At 42.5% G+C, this 22,550-nt stretch overlaps 1 protein-coding gene across 1 annotated transcript in view; it reads right to left on the bottom strand.

Moving 5' to 3' along the window:
• The window catches only part of oca2 (oculocutaneous albinism II), a 507,586-nt gene extending 485,317 nt beyond the window's left edge, over nt 1–22,269 (bottom strand). Inside the window, exon 1 of the mRNA XM_059963277.1 lies at nt 22,060–22,269. The gene's annotated coding sequence lies outside the window, so the exon portion shown is untranslated. The remainder of the gene's footprint in view (nt 1–22,059) is intronic.
• Between the last annotated feature and the right edge of the window lie 281 nt (nt 22,270–22,550).

The following is a 22,550-nucleotide window of genomic DNA, read 5'->3' as shown; positions in this document are numbered from 1 at the left end:
TGAATAAAGAAGTTCCCCCTCGTGTTACCCCTAAACTTTTGCCCCTAATTCTCAACTCCTGTCCTCTTGTTTGAATGTCCCCTACTCTCAATGGAGAAAGCCTATCCATGTCAACTCTATCTATCCCCCTCATAATTTTCAATAACTTAAGTCCCCTTTCAACCTTCTACACTCCAAAGAATAAAGACCTAACTTGTTCAACCTCTCTCTGTAACTTGGGTGCTGAAACCCAGGTAACTTTCTAGTAAATCCCCTCTGTACTCTTTCTATTTTGTTAACATCTTTCCTATAATTCGGTGACCAGAACTGCACACAATATTCCAAATTTGGCCTCACCAATGCCTTGTACAATTTTAACATTACATCCCAACTCCTATACTCAATAGTCTGATTTATAAAGGCCAGCATACCAAAAGCTTCCTTCACCACCCTATCCACATGAGATTCCACCTTTAGGGAACTATGCACCATTATTCCTAGATCATTCTGTTCTACTGCATTCTTCAATGCCCTACCACTTACCACGTATGTCTTATTTTGATTAGTCCTACCATAATGTAGCACCTCACACTTATCAGAATTAAACTCCATCTGCTATCTTTCAGCCCACTCTTCTAACTGGCCTAAATCTCTCTGCAAGCTTTGAAAACCTACTTCATTATCCACAACGCCACCTACCTTAGTATCATCTGCATACTTACTAATCCAATTTACCACCCCATCATCCAGATCGTTAATGTATATGACAAACAACATTGGACCCAGTTCAGATCCCTGAGGCACACCACTAGACACCGGCCTCCAACCTGACAAACAGTTATCCACCACTACACTCTGGCATTTCCCATCCAGCTACTGTTGAATCCATTTTACTATTTCAATATTAATACCCAACAACTGAACCTTACTAACTAACCTTTCATGTGAAACCTTGTCAAAGGCCTTACTGAAGTCCATATAGACAACATCCACTACTTTACCCTCGTCAACTTTCCTAGTAACCTCTTCACAAAATTCAATAAGATTTGTCAAACATGACCTTCCACACACAAATCTATGTTGACTATTCCTAATCAGACCCTGTCTATCCAGATAATTATATATACTATCTCTAAGAGTACTTTCCATTAATTTACCCACCACTGACATCAAACTTAAAGGTCGATACTTGCTAGGTTTACTCTTAGAACCCTTTTTAAACAATGGAACCACATGAGCAATACGCCAATCCTCTGCCACCATCCCTGTTTCTAATAACATTTGAAATATTTCTATCAGAGCCCCTGCTATTTCCACACTAACTTCCGTCAAGGTCCTAGGGAATATCCTGTCAGGATCTGGAGACTTATCCACTTTTACATTCTTTAAAAGCGCCAATACTTCCTCTTCTTTAATCATCATAGTTCCCATAACTACCGTACTTGTTTCCCTTACCTTACACAATTCAATATCCTTCTCCTTAGTGAATACCGAAGAATAGAAATTGTTCAAAATCTCCACCATCTCTTTTGGCTCCACACATAGCTATCCACTCTGATTCTCTAAGGGACCAATTTTATCCCTCACTATCCTTTTGCTATTAATATAACTGTCGAAACCCTTTGGATTTATTTTCACCTTACTTGCCAAAGCAACCTCATATCTTCTTTTAGCTTTTCTAATTTCTTTCTTAAGATTCCTTTTACATCCTTTATATTCCTCAAGCACTCATTTACTCCATGCTGCCTATATTTATGGTAGATCTCTCTCTTTTACCGAACCAAGTTTCCAATATCCCTTGAAAACCATGGCTCTCTCAAACTTTTAACCTTTCCTTTCAACCTAACAGGAACATAAATATTCTGTACCCTCAAATTTTCACCTTTAAATGACCTCCATTTCTCTATTACATCCTTCCCATAAAACAAATTATCCCAATCCACTCCTTCTATATCCTTTAGCATCTCCTCAAAGTTAGCCTTTGTCCAATCAAAAATCTCAACCCTGGGTCCAGACCTATCCTTCTCCATAATTATATTGAAACTAATGGCATTGTGATCACTGGACCCGAAGTGCTCCCCAACATATAGCTCTGTCACCTGACCTATCGCATTCCCTAACAGGAGATCCAACACTGCCCCTTCTCTAGTTGGTACCTCTATGTATTGCTGCAAAAAACTATCCTGCACACATTTTACAAACTCCATACCATCCAGCTCTTTTACAGAATGGGCTTCTCAGTCTATGTGTGGAAAATTAAAATCTCCCACAATCACAACCTTGTGCTTACTACAAATATTTGCTATCTCCTTACACAATTCTCGCTCCGCATTAGGTGGTCTATAATACACCCCTATAAGTGTTACTACACCTTTCCCATTCCTCAATTCCACCCAAATAGTCTCCCTAGATGAGCCCTCTAATCTATCCTGCCAAAGCACCGTTGTAATATTTTCTCTGACAAGCAATGCAACACCTCCCCCTCCTGTCCCTCTGATTCTATCACACCTGAAGCAACGAAATCCAGGAATATTTAGTTGCCAATCACACCCCTCCTGCAACCATGTTTCACTAATAGCTACAACACCATATTTCCAGGTATCAATCCATGCTCTAAGCTCATCCACCTTTCTTACAATGCTCCTAGCATTAAAATAAATGCATTTAAGAAATTTTCCATCTCTTACTCTGTTTATCCCAAATGGTGAAAACAACTTCACTGTCTTCTTTTTCTTCCCTCTCCCCTACATCTTCTGTCTGAGCACTCCCCTTCTCTGTCACCTGCCGATCCTCCCTCACACACTGTCTACTAGCTTTCTCTATTTGTGAACTAAACTCCACTCTCCTAGTCTCTTCAATTTGATTCCCACCCCCCAACCATTCTAGTTTAAAGTCTCCTAAGTAGCCTTAGCAAATCTCCCCGCCAGGATATTGGTCCCCCTAGGATTCAAGTGCAACCTGTCCTTTTCATACAGATCAATACCTGCCCCAAAAGAGGTCCCAATGATCCAGAAACTTGAATCCCTGCCCCTTGCTCCAATCCCTCAGCCACGTATTTATCCTCCACCTCATTCCATTCCTACTCTTGCATGGTACAGGCAGTAATCCTGAAATTACTACCTTTGCAGTCCTTCTTCTCAACTCCCTTCCTAATTCCCTATATTCTCCTTTCAGGACCTCTTCCCTTTTCCTACCTATGTCATTGGTACCTATATGTACCACGACCTCTGGCTCCTCACCCTCCCACTTCAGGATATCTTGAACACAATCAGAAACATCCCAGACCCTGGCACCAGTTAGGCAAGCTACCATCTGAGTCTCCTGACTACGTCCACAGAATCGCCTATCTGACCCCCTAACTATGGTTCATGGATTTACTGAGTATGCCTATAAGAAAATGAATCTCAGGATTGTATATGGTGACATACATGTACTTTGATAATAAATTCCCCTTGCACGTTGAACTTTGAGTAAATTCATGCCTCATTCTTCTAAACTACAAGGAATAAAGATCTAAGTTCCTTAGTTGCTCTTTAAAGGACAACCCTCTCAACCATCAGGGGTAGTGACTCTCATCTGAATTATCTCCAATGGCAGTGAATTCTTTCTTAAATAAGGGGACCAAAGCTCTGCATTATATTTCAGGCCTCATTAACATCCTCCACAAATACAACACTTTCCAAATTCCTTTCCCCTGGCTGATATTAGAGGTCAAGGCCCATATGTCCTTAGGATGGGTGCCTGAAGACGGAGGCCAATTGACAGCAAGCCTGAAAGTTTAGTGCCAAGGACCAGTGGTTGGAGGGCTACAGGTGGCCTCCCTGGCAGTTGGAGGCTTGCCCATGTGTGCCAGCGTGGGAAGGTGGGAGAGGGCTTGTCTTGCTGTTTGCATTGGTCTCCTGAACAACGTGAGCCAGAATACGCAGCAAAGTTTGCAGGCTGCCCCCAGCACGTCCTTAGGTCATGTTACTTGCTAACACAATTTATGCATTTCACAGTACATTTCGATGGACGTGTGGTAAATAAATGAATCTGGATCTGAAGGCAAGAATACCACTTGCCATGCCAACTCCCGAAAAGATGGTGGCGCTTTCGATTGTAGTGGCTTCTAAGGGGTCAACTGAAGAAGCTTTTCTACTTTTCAAATGTACGTTTTACAATCACAAGACCCTGCTGAACATTAAGTACCGCAGGTCTGTCCCCATCCGCGAGTTGCTCGTTGGCAGAGGAACCGAAGGAGCTGGGCTTGGTTTGCTCTTCCCTGCATCAGGGAGGAGTCGGAGCATGCAGATGGTGTGCAGTCTAACAGCCAGTTATTTTTCTTGTCGCTTTTCCTGAGATTCCAAGACCCTGTTGGACAATGTTAATGCGGAATGCTGCAAGTCCGATTTATTGGCGGCTGGCGGGGGCGCCGCATGGCCTCCGTCATGGCGAGGACTAGCCTCAAGCTGCAGTATTGACTGTTTACAGCCTCCCAGGAGAGAGGTGTCAGAGTTCGTGTGTAAACTTGAGTTGATGCTGCTCCCCAGTATTCGCTTGGCAGCAGAAATGCCGTAGTGTGTTCAACTGTAGATTTCTGCAATTTTCATGGAGTCAGGGTCTCGGACTATATTCACTTGTGTGACTGTATTTTACTGCTATCTTATACATGCTTGCTATCTTATATGGTCTTGTGCTGTATGTGACTGTTGGCACTCTGATTTGCACCTTCACCACAGAGTAATTCTCTTTCTTTTGGCTGTATTCATGCATGTTCATGTCTGGTTGAATGAAAATTCAACTTGAACTCATGATTCTTCCACATGAACACTTAAATCCTTCTATATTTCACACAACTGCCATAATTTTAATAAACCTGCTTTTAGATTCCTCTTTATTAATTGCATTAAACTCCCTCCGCCAATATTCCCTCTAACTTGTAATGACCAGTGTGCACAAAAACCTTTTGCTGTACAATTTTTTGCCCAGTGACAACAACACGTGCACACTGAAATGTTAAGTGGAAGTAAACCTGAAGCTATACTAAGGATAATAAGCTACCAAGATAAGTTTGTTGTTCTTTGTTTAAAAGTAGTAAAATAACTGTCAATAAGTACTTTGATCTCCTCTGGATTTGATCATTTTCACACTCGTTCATCTGCACTCTAACAAAACATACATAGCAGGCATGAAAAGAAAGATTTTCTCGCCAGAGCATTTGTACATTGTCCATATGTGATTTGCTTGCTAAATGACACTTAAAAAAGTCAAGTTTCCAAATATTACTCCCTTCTTCCCACTTGCAAATTCCCCAGCAACTTTTGCATCATGACAATAGATGGAGGTAACATAAGTTTCTGCATTGTATGCAAATATTTCTCATAGCTGCACATTCCTAGTCTCACAAGGTTTCAGTGTAGCAGTTTCTACTGTTTCATTAAGCCATTCTGCTTTAAATGAACCAGCAGTTCTTTTGCGCTTCACACCCTTTGCTTCTTTGAAATTTGACATGGTGAATCAATAATTTCTTCAATAAAAACAGTATAAATAAGCCAGTTCTAAAATCTGCACACAGATCAATGCAAATGTTGTCAACACTGTCCACATCAGAAACTGGAAAAGGAAAGGTGATTGTGTACAATCTTGAAATATACTTAACATGCCAGCGAGGTAGAGGGTGACAATCTTCTGTGCGCACTTTAAATTCCTCTGTGCGCTAGTAGCAAAAGATGTGTGCACATTTATAAGTGCACACCTTAGAGGGAGCTTTGCCTTCTGCCAAGTTTCCACCAGTTCCCCAACCTATCTATAATTGCATTGAAAAGTTCAAATATCTTCGTTGAAAAATGCCCTCCCACTCACTGCTAAGACAATTGATGGCAGATGGTGACAAAGAGGTGTGTAGGAGTGAGGTGGATCAGCTGAGTGCTGTCACAACAATCTTGCCCTCAGTGTCCGTAAGATCAAGGAATTAATTGTGGTCTTCAGGAAGTAGAAGTCAGGAGGACACATGCCGGTCCTCATCAGGGGGTCAACAGTAGAAAGGGTGAGCAGCTTCAAACCCCTCAGTGTCAATATCTCAGAGGATCTATCCCAAACCCAACATATTGATGCAATCACGAAGAAGGCACACCGGCAGCTGTACTTCACTAGGAGTTTGAGGAGGTTGGGTACGTCAGCAAGGACTCTCGCAAATTCCTACAGATGTACTATGGAGAGCATGCTGACTGGTTGCATCAGTCACTGTCTGGTGTGGAGACTTCAATGCACAGGATCATAAGAAACTGCAGAGGGTTGTCAACCAGCCAGTTCCACCATGGGCATGAGCCTCCCCGGTAGCGAGGATGTCTTCAGAAGGCAGTGCCTTAAGAAGATGGCATTCATCATTACGGACCGTCACCCCCCCAGGACATACCCTCTTCTCATTCTGCCATTGAGGAAGAAGAACAGGAACCTGAAGACCCACATTCAGCACTCTAGGAACAGCTTCTTACCCTCTGCCATATTTCTGAATGGTCCATAAACCCATTATTATTTACCTCACAATTTTGCTCTCTTTTGCACCAGTTATTTAAAAATATTTCTTATTGAACCTTATTGTAATATTTTTTATTTCACCCAACTGTTGCCACAAAACAATAAATTTCACAACATGCATCAGTGATAATACTAATGATTTTGATTCTGAAAGGAACTATCGACATTTTGGGTCGAAACCCTGCATCAGAACTAAGAGAGGAGGTGATACGGTGAGTATAAAGAAGAGGAGAGATGGCAGTTCAAGGGACTGAGGAGGCTTTAAGATGTCAGACAGGTTGTGTCAGGTAGGAGAGGGGATGGAGGGGTAAGGTGGAGTGGAGGTCCAATTGCATTTAAGGAACTCAGGTTCAGGCTTGGAGTTTGGGGTCCTGCCATTGGCTAGTCCTGGGGTCAATACCGAAGACTGAAGACTTAAGGTCAATCAGAAAGTGGGAAGTTGAAGCCCTATGGATGAAGACATGAGTCAACAAATCTGAGAACCCACTGGGGAAGTCAGATGCCCATTGTCTGTGAATCCATGAGTCCATTAGAGGCCAAGGGGGGGGGGGGGGGGGGTGTGTGTGAGTGAGAGTGTGAGTGTGAGTGAGAGGGTGTGAGTTAGCGAGTGAGTGGGTGGGCGTGAGTGAGTGAGTTAGCGAGTGAGTGAGTGAGTGAGTGAGTGAGTGAGTGAGTGAGTGAGTGAGTGTGTGTGTGTGTGTGTGTGTGTGTGTGTGTGTGTGTGTGTGTACGCGCACAGTTGAAGAAACAGGGATTATTTTGCTGTTGTTTTGTTGCTTGTGTTGTGCTGTGTATTCGGACCTTGCTGAGTATCCTGAGCACCACAATAGGTGGCCGCACTTGCAGGCTGTTCCCAGCACATCCTTAGGTTATGTTAGTAGTTAACGCAAATGATACATTTCACTGTGTCTTTCAATATACATGTGTTAAATAACTTAATCTGAATCTGAATCAGCTCCCTCACAGTTGGAGCAGATGTCCAGCCTACTGCTGAGAAACCAGTTCTCAGCACTCCAATTCGCTAGACACTGCCTGGGAGATTTTCCATGAAACGTATTATCCAGATTAGCAGGGTTTATTTGCTGTTAGCAGCACTGCTTGTACTGTGGTTCAGTAATCTTTGCACCAGATTTTGTTTAATCTTAAGATTTACTGTAATTGGAGGATTCAAGAAACTTTTCTGGAGATTTCTATTTAGAATCTCATGGGAAAGTATTAAAATGAATTCTAGCTAACTTTAACTGGGAAAAGAAAGAATGGCAAATATCAGCAAAAGTAAAAAATATATTTCTATTCTTTCATAGCCATAACCCTGAATGCTCATGCATTTTCTTGCATACATAGATTCCAAAGCTCATGCAGCAGGGAGGTTGGGGGGGGTGGGGAAGGGGTGCATGGAGAGGGGCATGTGAATGACATGATATTGCCCGCTTGATAATAACATAGAACCATCAGGCTCTTGAACCAGATGGGATAATTTCATTCAACTTCATTTGCCCCATCACTGAACTGTTCCCACAACCAATAGACTCACTATTGCGCACTCTTCGTCTCATGTTCTCAACACTTCTAACTTATCTATTATTTTTCTTCCTTTTCGTATTTGCACGATTTGTTGTCTTTTGCACATTGGTTGGTGGGCCACCCTGTTGATTGCAGTCTTTCATTGATTCTATTACGTTTCTTGGATTTACTGAGTCTGCCCTCAAGGGAATGAATCTCAGGGTTGTATATAATGACATACATTGCCTAGTCAGCTCCCTTGGAAGCCACCTCCAACGGGATCCCAACATGAAGCACATCTTTCCCTCCCGCCCTTTCTGCTTTCCGCAGGGATCGCTCCCTGCACGACTCCCTTGTCCATTCGTCCCCCCCATCCCTTCCCACCGATCTCCCTCCCGGCACTTATCCTTGTGAGCAGAATAAGTACCACACCTGCCCTTACACTTCCTCCCTCACCACCATTCAGGGCCCCAGACAGTCCTTCCAGGTGAGACAACACTTCACCTGTGACTCGGCTGGTGTGATATACAGTGCGGTCTTCTATATATTGGTGAGACCCAACGCAGACTGGGAGACCATTTCACTGAACACCTACACTCTGTCCGCCAGAGAAAGCAGGACCTCCCAGTGGCCATTTACATTGTATATCAACGATTTGGATTATGGAATAGATGGCTTTGTGGCTAAGTTTGCTGATGATACAAAGATAGGTGGAGGGGCCGGTAGTGCTGCAGAAACAGAGAGTCTGCAGAGAGACTTAGATAGATTGGGGGAATGGGAAAAGAAGTGGCAAATGAATTACAATGTCGGAAAGCGTAAGGTCATGCACTTTGGTAGAAGAAATAAACGGGCAGACTATTATTTAAATGGAGAGAGAATTCTGAGATGCAACAGGACTTGGGAGTCCTCATGCAGGTTACCCTTAAGGTTAACCTCCATGTTGAGTCATTGGTGAAGAAGGCAAATGCAATGTTGGCATTCATTTCTAGAGGAATAGAGTATAGGAGCACGGATGTGATGTTGAGACTCTATAAGGCACTGGTAAGACCTCACTTGGAATACTGTGTGCAGTTTTGGACTCCTTATTTAAGAAAGGATGTGCTGACATTGGAGAGGGTTCAGAGAAGATTCACTCGAATGATTCTGGGAATGAGAGGGTTAACATATGAGGAACGTTTGACCGCTCTTGGACTGTACTCTTTGGAGTTTAGAAGAATGAGGGGGGACCTCATAGAAACATTTTGAAAATTGAAAGGCATGGACAGAGTGGATGTGGCAAAGTTGTTTCCCATGGTGGGGGAGTCTAGTACGAGAGGACATGACTTGAGGATTGCAGGGCACCCATTCAGAACGGAGATCCGAAAAAAATTTCTAGCCAGAGGGTGGTGAATCTATGGAATTTGTTGCCACGGGCAGCAGTGGAGGCCAAGTCATTGGGTGTATTTAAGGCAGAGATTGATAGGTATCTGAGTAGTCAGAGCATCAAAGGTTATGGTGAGAAGGTGGGGGAATGGGTCTAAAGGGGAGATTGGATCAGCTCATGAAATGGCAGAGCAGACTCGGATGGGCCGAATGGCTGACTTCTGCACCTTTGTCTTATGGTCTCCTGGCCACACATTTTAATTCCACATCCATTCCCATTCTGATATGTCTATCCATGGCCTCCTCTACTGTCAAGATGAATCCACACTCAGGTTGGAGGAACACACCTTATATTCCGTCTGGATTGCCTCCAACCTGATGGCATGAACATTGATTTTGCTAACTTCCGTTAATGGTCTCAGGGTGTCTCCCTCTCTCTCCCTCTCATAATGACTCCTTGCCTGTTCATCTTCTCCTAGTGCTCCCCTCCCCCTTTCTTTCTCCCCAGGCCTCCCATCCCATGATCCTCTCCCTTCTTCAGTTCTGTATCCCTTTTGCCAATCAACTTTCCAGCTTTTAGCTGGAAAATAAATACAAAATAATTGTTTACATAATTACTCACCCCCTTAAATACATCTATGGCAGCAATTACAGCCTTGAGTCTGTATGGATAGGTCCCCATCAGCTTTGCACATCTGGACACTACAAATTTTTCCCCATTCTTCTTTACAAAACTGCTCAAGCTCTGTTAGATTGCATGGGGATTGTGAGAGAACAGCCTTTTTCCAAGTCCACCCACAAATTCTCAATTGGTTTGAGGTCTGAACTCTGACTTGGCCACTCCAGGACATTAACTTTGTTGTTTTTAAGCTACTCCAGTGGAGATCTGGTTTTTTGCTTGGGGTCATTTTCTTGCTGGAAAACAAATCTTCTCCCAAATAACACTTCTCTTGCAGATTGCATCAGGTTTTCCTCCAGGATTTGCCCTATATTTGCTCATTCATTTTACCCTCTACCTTTACAAGCCTTCCAGGGCCTGTTGCAGTGAAGCTTCACCACCATGCCTCATGATAGGTAGGGGTGGTGTGTTTTTGATGATGTACAGTGTTTGCCTTACACCAAACATAGCATTTAGTTTGATGGCCAAAAAGGTCAATTTTTTTCATCAGACCACACAAGTGTGTTCCAGCTGACTTCAAAGTCTCCCACATGGCTTCTGGCAAAATCTAGCCAAGATTTCATATGAGTTGTTTTCAACAGTGGCTTTCTCTTTGCCACTCTCCCATAAAGCTGCAACTGGTGAAGTACCCGGGCAACAGTTGTTGTACGCACAGTCTCTCCCATCTCAGCCACTGAAGCTTGAATCTCCTCCAGAGTTGTCCTAGGTCACTTGGTGGCCTCCCTCACTTGTCCCCCTCTTACATGATCACTCAATTTTTGAGGACTGTCTTGTCTTGGCAGATTTACAGCTGTGCCATATTCTTTCCATTTCTTGCCAATGGACTTAACTGTAGTCCAAGGTATATTTAGTGACTTGGAAATTTTCTTGTATCCATCTCCTACCTTGTGCTTTTCAAAAACCTTTTCTTGGAGTTTTTTCCAGGATACTGACTCACCAGCAGTTGGACCTTCCACCTACAGGTGTATTTTTACTACAATCAATTGAAAGGCCTTGATTGCACACAGGTGATCCCCATGTAACTAATTATGCGACTTCTAAAACCAATTGGCTGCACCAGTGATGATTTAGTGTGACATATTAAAGGGATGAATGCTAATGTGATCAATTATTTTGTGTTTTATATTTGTAATTAATTTAGTTCACTTTGTAGAGATCTGTTTTCATTTTGATACAAAAGAGTCTTTTTCTGTTGATCAGTGTCAAAAAAGCCAAATTAAATCCACTGCGATTCAATATTGTAAAACAAAAAACATGAAAACTTCCAAGGAGGGTGAATATTTTTTATAGGCACTGTATATGTATGTACTTTGACAATAAATTTACTTTGAACTTTGAACCAGTCTGGCAAATTCTCCTCTGACCTCTCTCATTAACGAGGGATTTTCACCCACAGAATTGCCGCAAACAGGATTTTTTTGTTTTTCACACTACTCTCTGTCAACTCCAGGGAGACTGTTGTGCATGAAAATCCCAGGATATCAGCAGTTTCTGAGATACTCAAACCACCCCATCTGGCACCAATAATCCTTCCACAGTCAAAGTCACTTATATCACATTTCTTCCCCATTCTGATGTTTAGTCTGAACAGCAACTGAACCTCTTGACCATTTCTGCATGCTTTTATGCAACGAGTTGCTGTCACACGATTGGCTGATTAGATATTTGCAAAAACGGCAGATGTACCTAATAAAGTGGTCAGTCAATGTAGAACATTATAGCTCTTCAATCCATAATGTCATGGCAGCCTTTTAATCTACTCTGAGATCTATCTAACTCTTCCCTCCCACATTGCCCTCCATTTTTCTATCATCCATGTGCCTATCAAAGACTTCCTCAAATGGTCCGAATGTACTTGCCTTTCCCACTAACCCTGGCAGGAGGAATAGGCAAATGTCACCTCCATGAAAATAGGGATACTCACTTTGACTACTTTGCACTACAATGGACTTCTTGTGTTCTTTCTCATAAAAAATGTGTATAACTTATACTTAATTTGCATTTTTCTTACGAATCTTGTGTATCTGATACCCTGTGCCTGTGACACTACTGGAAATATGTTTTTCATCTCACTTGTGCATATGATAATAAACTTAATTATAGCAATGTAGTTGCAGTATTATTGGTGCAAGCAATCCTGAACTAATACTCAGGAACAAACACGTCTGCATCCTGCACTGACAATCTCAGGGCTAACTCATTTTAGAGAATTTATTATGGTGGAGGTGAACACAGAACATAGAAAACTGCAACACAGTATGGGCCAATCCCTCCTACATAGCTCCATTGTTCTATCATCCATGTGCCCGTGCAGAGTTTCTTAAATGCCCATTGTGTTCTGCATCTACCACCACTCCTGGCAGGACATTCTATGTACCGATCACTGTCTGTGTGAAGAACGTAGTTCTGACTAACCCCTGTACTTTCCACCAATCGCCTTAAAATTATGTCCCCCATTTACAGTCCAGGAAAAAAAATCGCTTGTTATCTGCTCGACATTTGCTTCTTAGCATCTTGTGTACACACGGTACCCGCATGAAGAATGTAATAGGATAAAATATACAAATTCTCTGCAAGGATGAGCTGAACGATATATTTATATTTATATGACTGATTGACTGAGACAGAGCACGCAATAGGCCCTTTTGGACCTTCAAGCCACAATTTAACCACTGGACAATTTACAATGACCTATTAACTCACTAACCAGTACATGTTTAGACTGTGGGAGGAAACCAGAGTACCTGGAGGAAACCCATGCAGTCAAAGGGAGAACATACAAACGCCTTACAGGCAATGGAGGAAACTGAATCCAGGTCACTTGTACTGTAAAGTGTTGTGCCATCCTAGTCCCTTATTTCATTCTGAGCCCTTTTTGTATGTATCATCCTGGCTCAGCTGCTACCACTGTTGCTGGAAGATTTTGAGTTCAATCACATTTTGCTAAATGACACATTCAATGATTCTTTTAGATGAAAGGGATTTTATGGTACGATCTTTAGCACAGGAAGGGGCCAATTGAGACTTCTTGTGTTAGTGTAAAACAGATGATAGCAAATCAGTAGCATTTTATCTTGAATTTGTTTCTCCTGAGAATCAATATCCTTCTGAAAATCTACAAGCACGCTATCAATCACATTTCCTTTTAAGTATTCTATCAGTTGCGTCTTCAAAAGAAAGTCTGCGTTCGTCCATGAATTACATGGAACTAAAACATATCAGCTGTTTTTAATCCATGTGTTTCTAAATTTTTCATCATTTTAGTGAGGATTATCACTTGCCTCAAAGCACTGTTAGACAAAAAAAATCTTTATCAGAATTGATATAATGTTATACCGAAAGATCAAACTATTCAGGAGTTGATGAAGTACAAACACCACATTATAATCATGTACTTCCTATCACAGTCAGTACAAATTAGTTTGTGTTTTCCCAAGTGTGACACTTTTGATGTATCTATAGCAAGCTCCCCTTGGAAGCTACAGAGCTGTGAATGGAGAGAGAGAGAGTAGAAGTTATGGCAATACATATTTATTATGGAGTAGCTTACACAAAATGCTGGAGGTACTCAGTGGGATAGGCTGCATCTATGGAGGGATATGAAGAGTTGATGTTTTGGGCCAAGACCCACTTGCTTCAAAAAGGCATCAATTATATCAATGCTTAAAAAGAACAGTGTGAGCTGCCTGAATGACTATCGGCCGGTAGCACTCACAACTACAGTGATGAAATGCTTTGAGAGGTTGGTCATGACTATACTGAACTCCTGCCTCAGCAAGAAACTGGACCCATTGCAATTTGCCTATCTCCACAATAGGTCAACGGCAGACGCAATCTCAATGACTCTTCACACGGTCTTAGACCACCGGGATGATACAAACACCTATGTCGGGATGCTGTTCATCGACTAAAGCTCAGCATTTAACACCATCATTCCCACAATTCTGATTGAGAAGTTACAGAACCTGGGCCTCTGTACCTCCCTCTGTAATGGGATCCTCAACTTCCAAACTAGAAGGTTATGGATATGGAGGGACATAGATGAGCAGAAAAGTTGTGCAAAATGGTAGTAGATGGAAATTAATCCATGGAAGTGTGGCATAATGAATTTGTCATCATTTAACTTGTACAGCAAATGGAAAGGACACTGGGGTAGGTTCATAGCTTCCAGAAAACGGTGACACAAGTAAATATGGTGGTGAAGAAGCATCTTGCTTGCTTTCCTTCTACGTGTGTGGGTATACGTGTAGATAGCTGAGCCTAAGATCATTTTTCTTACAGGCAGGAGTATTGGGATGTTGTGTTGCACCTGTACAAGAGATTGGTTAGACTACATGTGGAATATGCAATTCTGGTCATCAAACTGTATGAAGAATGTGGTAGCACTAGAAAGAGAAAAGAACAGATTCACCAGGAATGCAAGGCTTCAGGAACTGGATAGACCAGGATTGTTCTCACTGGAGTGCGTGAGATGACCCGAGGTTTACAAAAATGATGAGAGTTATATATAGTGTATATAATCACAGAATTTTTCCAGGTGTATGGGCGTATATAACATGGGATTAAGGTGAGAGGGAAATGTTTAAAGGATATCTCAGTGCTTGCATTTCTCACAGAGGGTGGTGGATGTTTGGAACAAGCTACAAGAGGAGGTGGTAGAGGAAGACATAATCGTAACATTTAAAAAGTTTTTGATTAGGAATAGGACAAAGGGATATGGGCCAAATTCAGGAAAAGGGACTTAGCAGAGACAGACACCTCGTGTGACATAGACAAATCAAGTCAAATGCCTAGTTTCCATGGCGCACAACTCTATGACTCTAAACTACAGCAAAAAGGATATCAGAATCAGAATCAGAATTAGACTTTAATCGCCAAGTACCTGTGCACATACAAGGAATTTACTTCCGGCAGATGTTGTCTCTCTGCTCATAACAATAATAATGATAAATATAAATGAAAATATAGATTATACATACAGGTAGTGCAATCCAAGTAATAGTTAGCTGACAGTTAACCGGCAGTTAACTGTTCAGCAAAGTGACCGCAGTAGGGAAAAAACTTCTCCAGTGCCTATTAGTCTTGGTCTGGAGGGATCTGAAGCGCCTACCAGACGGAAGCAGTTCAAACAGTCCGTGCGCAGGATGGAAGGAGTCCTTTATGATGTTCCCCGCCCTCTTCTTCAGCCTGGAAGAGTACAGGTCCACAATAGAGGGCAGGGAGGCTCCAATGATGCGCTCGGCAGTCCTCACAATGCGCTGTAGTCTGGTTCTATCCTGCTTGGTGGCGGCTCCAAACCACACAGTGATGGAGGTGCACAAGACAGACTCAATGACTGCAGTGTAGAACTGCAGCAGCAATTCCTGAGGCAGACCATATTTCCTCAAGAGACTAACATTCCATAAGGCAGATTCAAGGTTTATCAATGACATGTGGCAAATGTATGTAATGCCCTGGTAAACAATTTTACTCTTCATGATGTAGGATATTTCATTTGGAAGCTTTCTGCAAAAGCAGTGTGTCCTGCTATAGAATGTTCGGATTTTTGGCTAAAGTTAAGGGGACACATGCTCAGCTTAGGAATGTTGTGTCAGCTCATTAGGATAGTGGAATTGGGAGAAGGTTCTAGAGAGAGCTGGGCAGAGAGAGATTTGTGACGGGCATTGGTGGAGTATTGGTGTGTATTTTCACACAGACCATAGGTCCAGTGTGTGAGTAAAAAGACAATTTCAAGATGAGCTTTAACTTTATGTGCACATTTGAACTGCTTTAACTGTAATGGGCCCTTTTCATTTTTGTTCCCTCCCCTCCACTAACAGTTCAATAAAGCTGAAACTTGTAAAATAAACAAGAGAAATTCTGCAGGTGCTGGTGACCCCAAGCAACACACACAAAATATTGGAGAAATTCAGCAGGACAGGCAGCATCTAAGAAAAGAATACAGTCAACTTTTCAAGCCGAAACACTTCAGCAGAACCTACAAGTAATTTGTAAATATACTTTCTTTATAACTTTATGCAGCGTACTATTTGTTATTTCTTGCCGGCTGACAATTGTGTAAAGACAGTATTTACGCACAACGTTCCTGACTGGTTGAACCCCAAGTTATGCCGACCCTAGACGCCTCATGTTTATGAAAGATGACCTTCTTACCGCTGAGTCCTAAGCCCGGTAGTGGAGCTGACAACGAGATAAGTTTCCATTCGAGCCCAGTGAGGGGGACTTCATATAGAATATTTCATCAAAATAGTTTTTGAAATTGACCGAAAGCATAGCTGAGCAAGAGCTTGCTGAAAATTCTTATATTTGTACAATTTATCTGAGACTCCTTCACTATAGACGGTGTGTGTGTGTGTGTGTGTGTGTGTGTGTGTGGGCAGGGACTGGTGACCCCTCTCACTGTAGGGACTGTGTGTGGAATGGTGACCCCCTCACTGTAGGGATTGTGTGTGGACTGGTGACCCCTCTCACTGTAGGGTCTGTGTGTGGAGTGGTGACCCCTCTCACTGTAGGGTCTGTGTGGAATGGTGACCCCTCTCGCTGCAGGGATTGTGTGTGGAGTGGTGACCCCTCTCACTGTAGGGTCTGTGTGTGGAGTGGTGACCCCTCTCACTGTAGGGACTGTGTGTGGAATGTTGACCCCTCTCACTGTAGGGATTGTGTGTGGAGTGGTGACCCCTCTCACTGTAGGGTCTGTGTGTGGAGTGGTGACCCCCTCACTGTAGGGATTGTGTGTGGAGTGGTGACCCCTCTCACTGCAGGGACTGTGTGTGGAGTGGTGACCCCCTCACTGTAGGGACTGTGTGTGGAATGGTGACCCCTCTGTGTGTGGAATGGTGACCCCCTCACTGTAGGGATTGTGTGTGGAGTGGTGACCCCTCTCACTGTAGGGACTGTGTGTGGAATGGTGACCCCCTCACTGTAGGGATTGTGTGTGGACTGGTGACCCCTCTCACTGTAGGGACTGTGTGTGGAATGGTGACCCCCTCACTGTAGGGATTGTGTGTGGAGTGGTGACCCCTCTCACTGTAGGGACTGTGTGTGGAATGGTGACCCCTCTGTGTGTGGAGTGGTGACCCCTCTCACTGTAGGGTCTGTATGTGGAGTGGTGACCCCTCTCACTGTAGGGACTGTGTGTGGAGTGGTGACCCCTCTCACTGTAGGGTCTGTGTGTGGAGTGGTGACCCCTCTCACTGTAGGGTCTGTGTGTGGAGTGGTGACCCCCTCACTGTAGGGATTGTGTGTGGAGTGGTGACCCATCTCACTGTAGGGACTGTGTGTGGAGTGGTGACCCCCTCACTGTAGGGATTGTGTGTGGAGTGGTGACCCCTCTCACTGTAGGGACTGTGTGTGGAATGGTGACCCCTCTGTGTGTGGAGTGGTGACCCCTCTCACTGTAGGGACTGTATGTGGAATGGTGACCCCTCTCACTGTGGGGACTGTGTGTGGAATGGTGACCCCCTCACTGTAGGGTCTGTGTGTGGAGTGGTGACCCCTCTCACTGTAGGGACTGTGTGTGGAATGGTGACCCCTCTCACTGTAGGGACTGTGTGTGGAATGGTGACCCCTCTCACTGTAGGGTCTGTGTGTGGAGTGGTGACCCCTCTCACTGTAGGGTCTGTGTGTGGAGTGGTGACCCCTCTCACTGTAGGGTCTGTGTGTGGAATGGTGATCCCTCTCACTGTAGGGACTGTGTGTGGAATGGTGACCCCTCTCACTGTAGGGTCTGTGTGTCGAGAGGTGACCCCTCTCACTATAGGGACTATGGGAGCGGTGAGCCTGAGAATCTCTTACAGCAGGAGTTCTTTGCCCTTGAAGTGGATTTCTCAAGAAAAGCTGATTGCATTTGTATTAAAATTAACCAGTTATTTTGTGGCCTAACGTAGAAAGTTTTCTGATTTCTGAAAGGACTTGCCAGGGATGGTGGTAGAGGCTAAAACATTGGGGGTATTTAAGAGCCTCTTGGACAGGCACATGGATGAAAGAAAAATGGATGGTTATGGGTTAGTGTGGGTTTAGTACTTTTTTAAAGGATTATATGGGTCGGTACAACATGGAGGGCTGAAGGGCCTGTACTGTGCGGTAGTGTTCTATGGTTATATTTCTTTTTTCTGATATTATAAAGATTAGCTTTATTTTCCTCTTGTACATTGAAACTTCGAAACATACAGCAAAATATGTTGTTTGTATAAATCACATTGGTGAGGAATGTGCTGAGCTGCCCCACAACTGTTCTTGTGCTTCTGGCACCAACATAACGTGCCCACAATTCCCTAACCCTAACTGTGTGTCATTGGAATGTTCTGGGAAATCGGAGCACCGCAGGGAAACTTACTCATTCATGGTCAGAATACACAAGTTCCTTGCAGATAGAGTAAGGAATCAGACCCTTATCTCTGATCGTTGGTGCTGTAAAGTGATTGTGCTAACCACTATGCTGCTGTGTCATGTTCAGCATTGAAATGAACATCTCCAGGAGTTAAAATTTGTTTAATTTGAAACCTCAGTTCCTTCTGTTTATGGATTTAAAATGACAATAATAACGATAATCTTATTGGCTGGAAAAACAGGGTAGGCAGATGAATTGCTTTGTCCTGTTAAATTGTGTCAAGTGACTCATTTTAATGACTGAACTGCTCTGACATTAGGTGCGTTGGAATCAGCGGAACAATTACAGATGAGTTGACAATGATTCATTTCCATTGAACTTGCCCCGCACAGTTTGAAGAGAAATTGGAACAAATCATCAGCTGCAACAGCACTAATGTAGCACCTTTAACACAGCAAATACACCTTCAGAAACATTATCACATTTGGTGATTTATCACAAAATCAGAATCAGAATCAAATGTATTATATATAATCATATAACAATCACAGCACGGAAACAGGCCATCTCGGCCCTCCTAGTCCGTGCTGAACTCTTAATCTCACCTAGTCCCACCTACCCGCCCTCAGCCCATAACCCTCCACTCCTTTCCTGTCCATATACCTATCCAATTTTACCTTAAATGACACAACTGAACTGGCCTCTACTACTTCTACAGGAAGCTCATTCCACACAGCTATCACTCTCTGAGTAAAGAAATACCCCCTCGTGTTTCCCTTAAACTTCTGCCCCCTAACTCTCAAATCATGTCCTCTCGTTTGAATCTCCCCTACTCTCAATGGAAACAGCCTATTCACGTCTTCTCTATCTATCCCTCTCAAAATTTTAAATACCTCGATCAAATCCTCCCTCAACCTTCTACGCTCCAATGAATAGAGACCTAACTTGTTCAACCTTTCTCTGTAACTTAAGTGCTGAAACCCAGGTAACATCCTAGTAAATCGTCTCTGCACTCTCTCTAATTTATTGATATCTTTCCTATAATTCGGTGACCAGAACTGTACACAATATTCCAAATTTGGCCTTACCAATGCCTTGTACAATTTTAACATTACATCCCAACTTCTGTACTCAATGCTTTGATTTATAAAGGCCAGCATTCCAAAAGCCTTCTTCACCACCCTAACTACATGAGACTCCACCTTCAGGGAACTATGCACTGTTTTTCCTAGATCTCTCTGTTCCACTGCATTCCTCAATGCCCTACCATTTACCCTGTATGTTCTATTTGGATTATTCCTGCCAAAATGTAGAACCTCACACTTCTCGGCATTAAACTCCATCTGCCAACGTTCAGCCCATTCTTCTAACCGGCATAATTCTCCCTGCAAGCTTTGAAAACCCACCTCATTATCCACAACACCTCCTACCTTAGTATCATCGGCATACTTACTAATCCAATTTACCACCCCATCATCCAGATCATTTATGTATATTACAAACAACATTGGGCCCAAAACAGATCCCTGAGGCACCCCGCTAGTCACCGGCCTCCATCCCGATAAACAATTATCCACCACTACTCTCTGGCATCTCCCATCTAGCCACTGTTGAATCCATTTTATTACTCCAGCATTAATACCTAATGACTGAACCTTCTTAACTAACCTTCCTTGTGGAACTTTGTCAAAGGCCTTGCTGAAGTCCATATAGACTACATCCACTGCCTTACCCTCATCAACATTCCTCGTAACTTCTTCAAAAAATTCAATAAGGTTTGTCAAATATGACCTTCCACGCACAAATCCATGCTGGCTACTCCTAATCAGATCCTGTCTATCCAGATAATTATAAATACTATCTCTAAGAATACTTTCCATTAATTTACCCACCACTGATGTCAAACTGACAGGTCTATAATTGCTAGGCTTATTTCTAGAACCCTTTTTAAACAATGGAACCACATGAGCAATACAATTATCATTGACAGATGTGATGCAATTTGTTGTTTTCTGGCACCAGTACAGTGTAATACATAAAATATACTATAAAGTACACAAAATATACATACACTCAGTGGCCATTTTATTAGGTACTCCTTTACACTAATGCAAATATCTAATCAGATGTTGCAGCATCTCAAAGCATAAAAGTATGCAGATTTGGTCAAGAGGTTCAGCTGTTGTTCAGACCAATCATCAGAATGGGGAAGAAATGTGATCCAAGTGGCTTTGACCATGGAAGGATTGGTGGTGCCAGATGGGGTGGTTTGAGTAGCTCTGAAACTGCTGATATCCTGGGAAACACAAGGAAATCTGCAGATGCTGGAAATTCAAGCAACACACACAAAATGCTGGTGAAACACAGCAGGCCAGGCAGCGTCTATAGGGAGAAGCGCTGTCGACGTTTCGGGCCGAGACCCTTCGTCAGGACCTCCTGATATCCTGGGATTTCCATGAACAACAGTCTTCCTAGAGTTTACAAAGAATGGAATGATAAAACAAAAAAAAATCCAGCGTGCAGCTGTTCCGTGAGTGAAAATGCTTTGTTAATGAGAGAGGTCAGAGGAGAATGGCCAGACTGGTTCAAGGTGACAGCAACGCAAATAGCCACACGTTACAACAGTGGTGTACAGAAAAGTATCTCTACACACCTTGAAGTGGATGGGCAACAGCAGCAGAAGACCATGAACATACACTCAGTGACCACTTCATTAGGTACAGGAGGCACCTAATAAAGTAAGTGTGTATGTGTGTGTGTGTGTGTAAAGAATAAGGCAGCATTAGGCTCAGCAATTAAATTCAAAGCAAAAAAGGTTACTTTCAATGAGTGCCTTAAAGGGACATAGAGAATGCAAAAAGATAGTTTTGTATGGCTGCTAGCTGTGTATCAATTAGATTCTTTTTTTAATATCTATTATTTAAGTATTTTCATTTTTCAATCTATTCAATATATACATATATACCTACTGTAGTTGATTTACTTATTTCTTTTTTTTTGCTTTGTTTGTTTACTTCTATATTATTATGTATTGCATTGAACTGCTGCTGCTAAGTTAACAAATTTCACAACACATGCTGGTGATAATAAACCTGATTCTGATTCTGAAGATACATCAAAGAAAGATAACTACACTAATGTTTAGTTTTTAAACTTAGAACAGAGATTTATTTTATAAACTTACAGATCAGCTGGAGTGTAAGTGCTTTCCTGCTTACAGAACTGATAATTGGTGCTTTCTTTTAACACACACACAATTATAGCATCTGCTTAAGTGATGTGCTTTGAATGATTTTGGCAGAAGCTGTACAATGTCAGAAACCGTTTCATCTTTATGAAAGAAATTTGAAGGTGGACCAGAAATTAGAACAGGGCTAACAGTGAATATTAAACTTAATTTGTCACAGAAATCAACTGTGGCAACAGCAACATATAAGTGAGCAAACAAGACAAAATTAAGCTGAGATACCTGTGGTCACTTGGTATCCAGTCTTGAACATACTGAAAGAGCATTAGAACATAGAACATTACAGCACATTACAGGCCCTTTAGCCCACAATGTGGTGCTGACCATTAGACATAGATGATGGAACAAACTTGGCAAAATCTATTGAGAAGTCGCAGGGGAAAAGATTAAAATAACTCTGCTTAAAAAGGAAACATTAAATGCATCAAAATAAGCTTTATTTACCTGTGATAATAACTTGAAAATCTTCAGTTAAATAACTACTGTAAACCTTTCCACATCCAGAACAAAATCCCGCAAAGACTGATGTGAATTTTCAGAGAATTAAAAGCACATCTATCTGGAAGACAGTTATTCCAACTAAATAATAGCCTGAATTGGAAATTGTAAGTTTGGAATGCTGAAGAGATAAGAGGGAATCTGTTCACTAGGGCTGGTAGCATGTAGCAAATGGGAGGGAACACTTCCCAACACACATGAATAAATCTTGGCCGCTTAGGTTTGCTATCATGTGACAGCCAATTAGCAGAAAATGCTTCATTTGATTGCCACATTGTGTAACCAGTGCTGTTGGCCCTCTGGCCAGTTGGACAAGGAAAATGGATTAGAAATTACCCGTGTGTTTGAAAACCAAATAGCTTTTAAATGTCACTGCTTGCCCTCAGCATACCGAAACCTTTACTGTAATACGGTCAGGCAAACACGTGAAAAGCGGA

Source organism: Hypanus sabinus, chromosome 3, assembly GCF_030144855.1.
Source record: "Hypanus sabinus isolate sHypSab1 chromosome 3, sHypSab1.hap1, whole genome shotgun sequence".
Classification (NCBI taxonomy): Eukaryota; Metazoa; Chordata; class Chondrichthyes; order Myliobatiformes; family Dasyatidae; genus Hypanus; species Hypanus sabinus.
The sequence above is the reverse complement of the archived record's forward strand: the minus strand, read 5'-3'. Positions and strand labels throughout refer to the sequence as shown.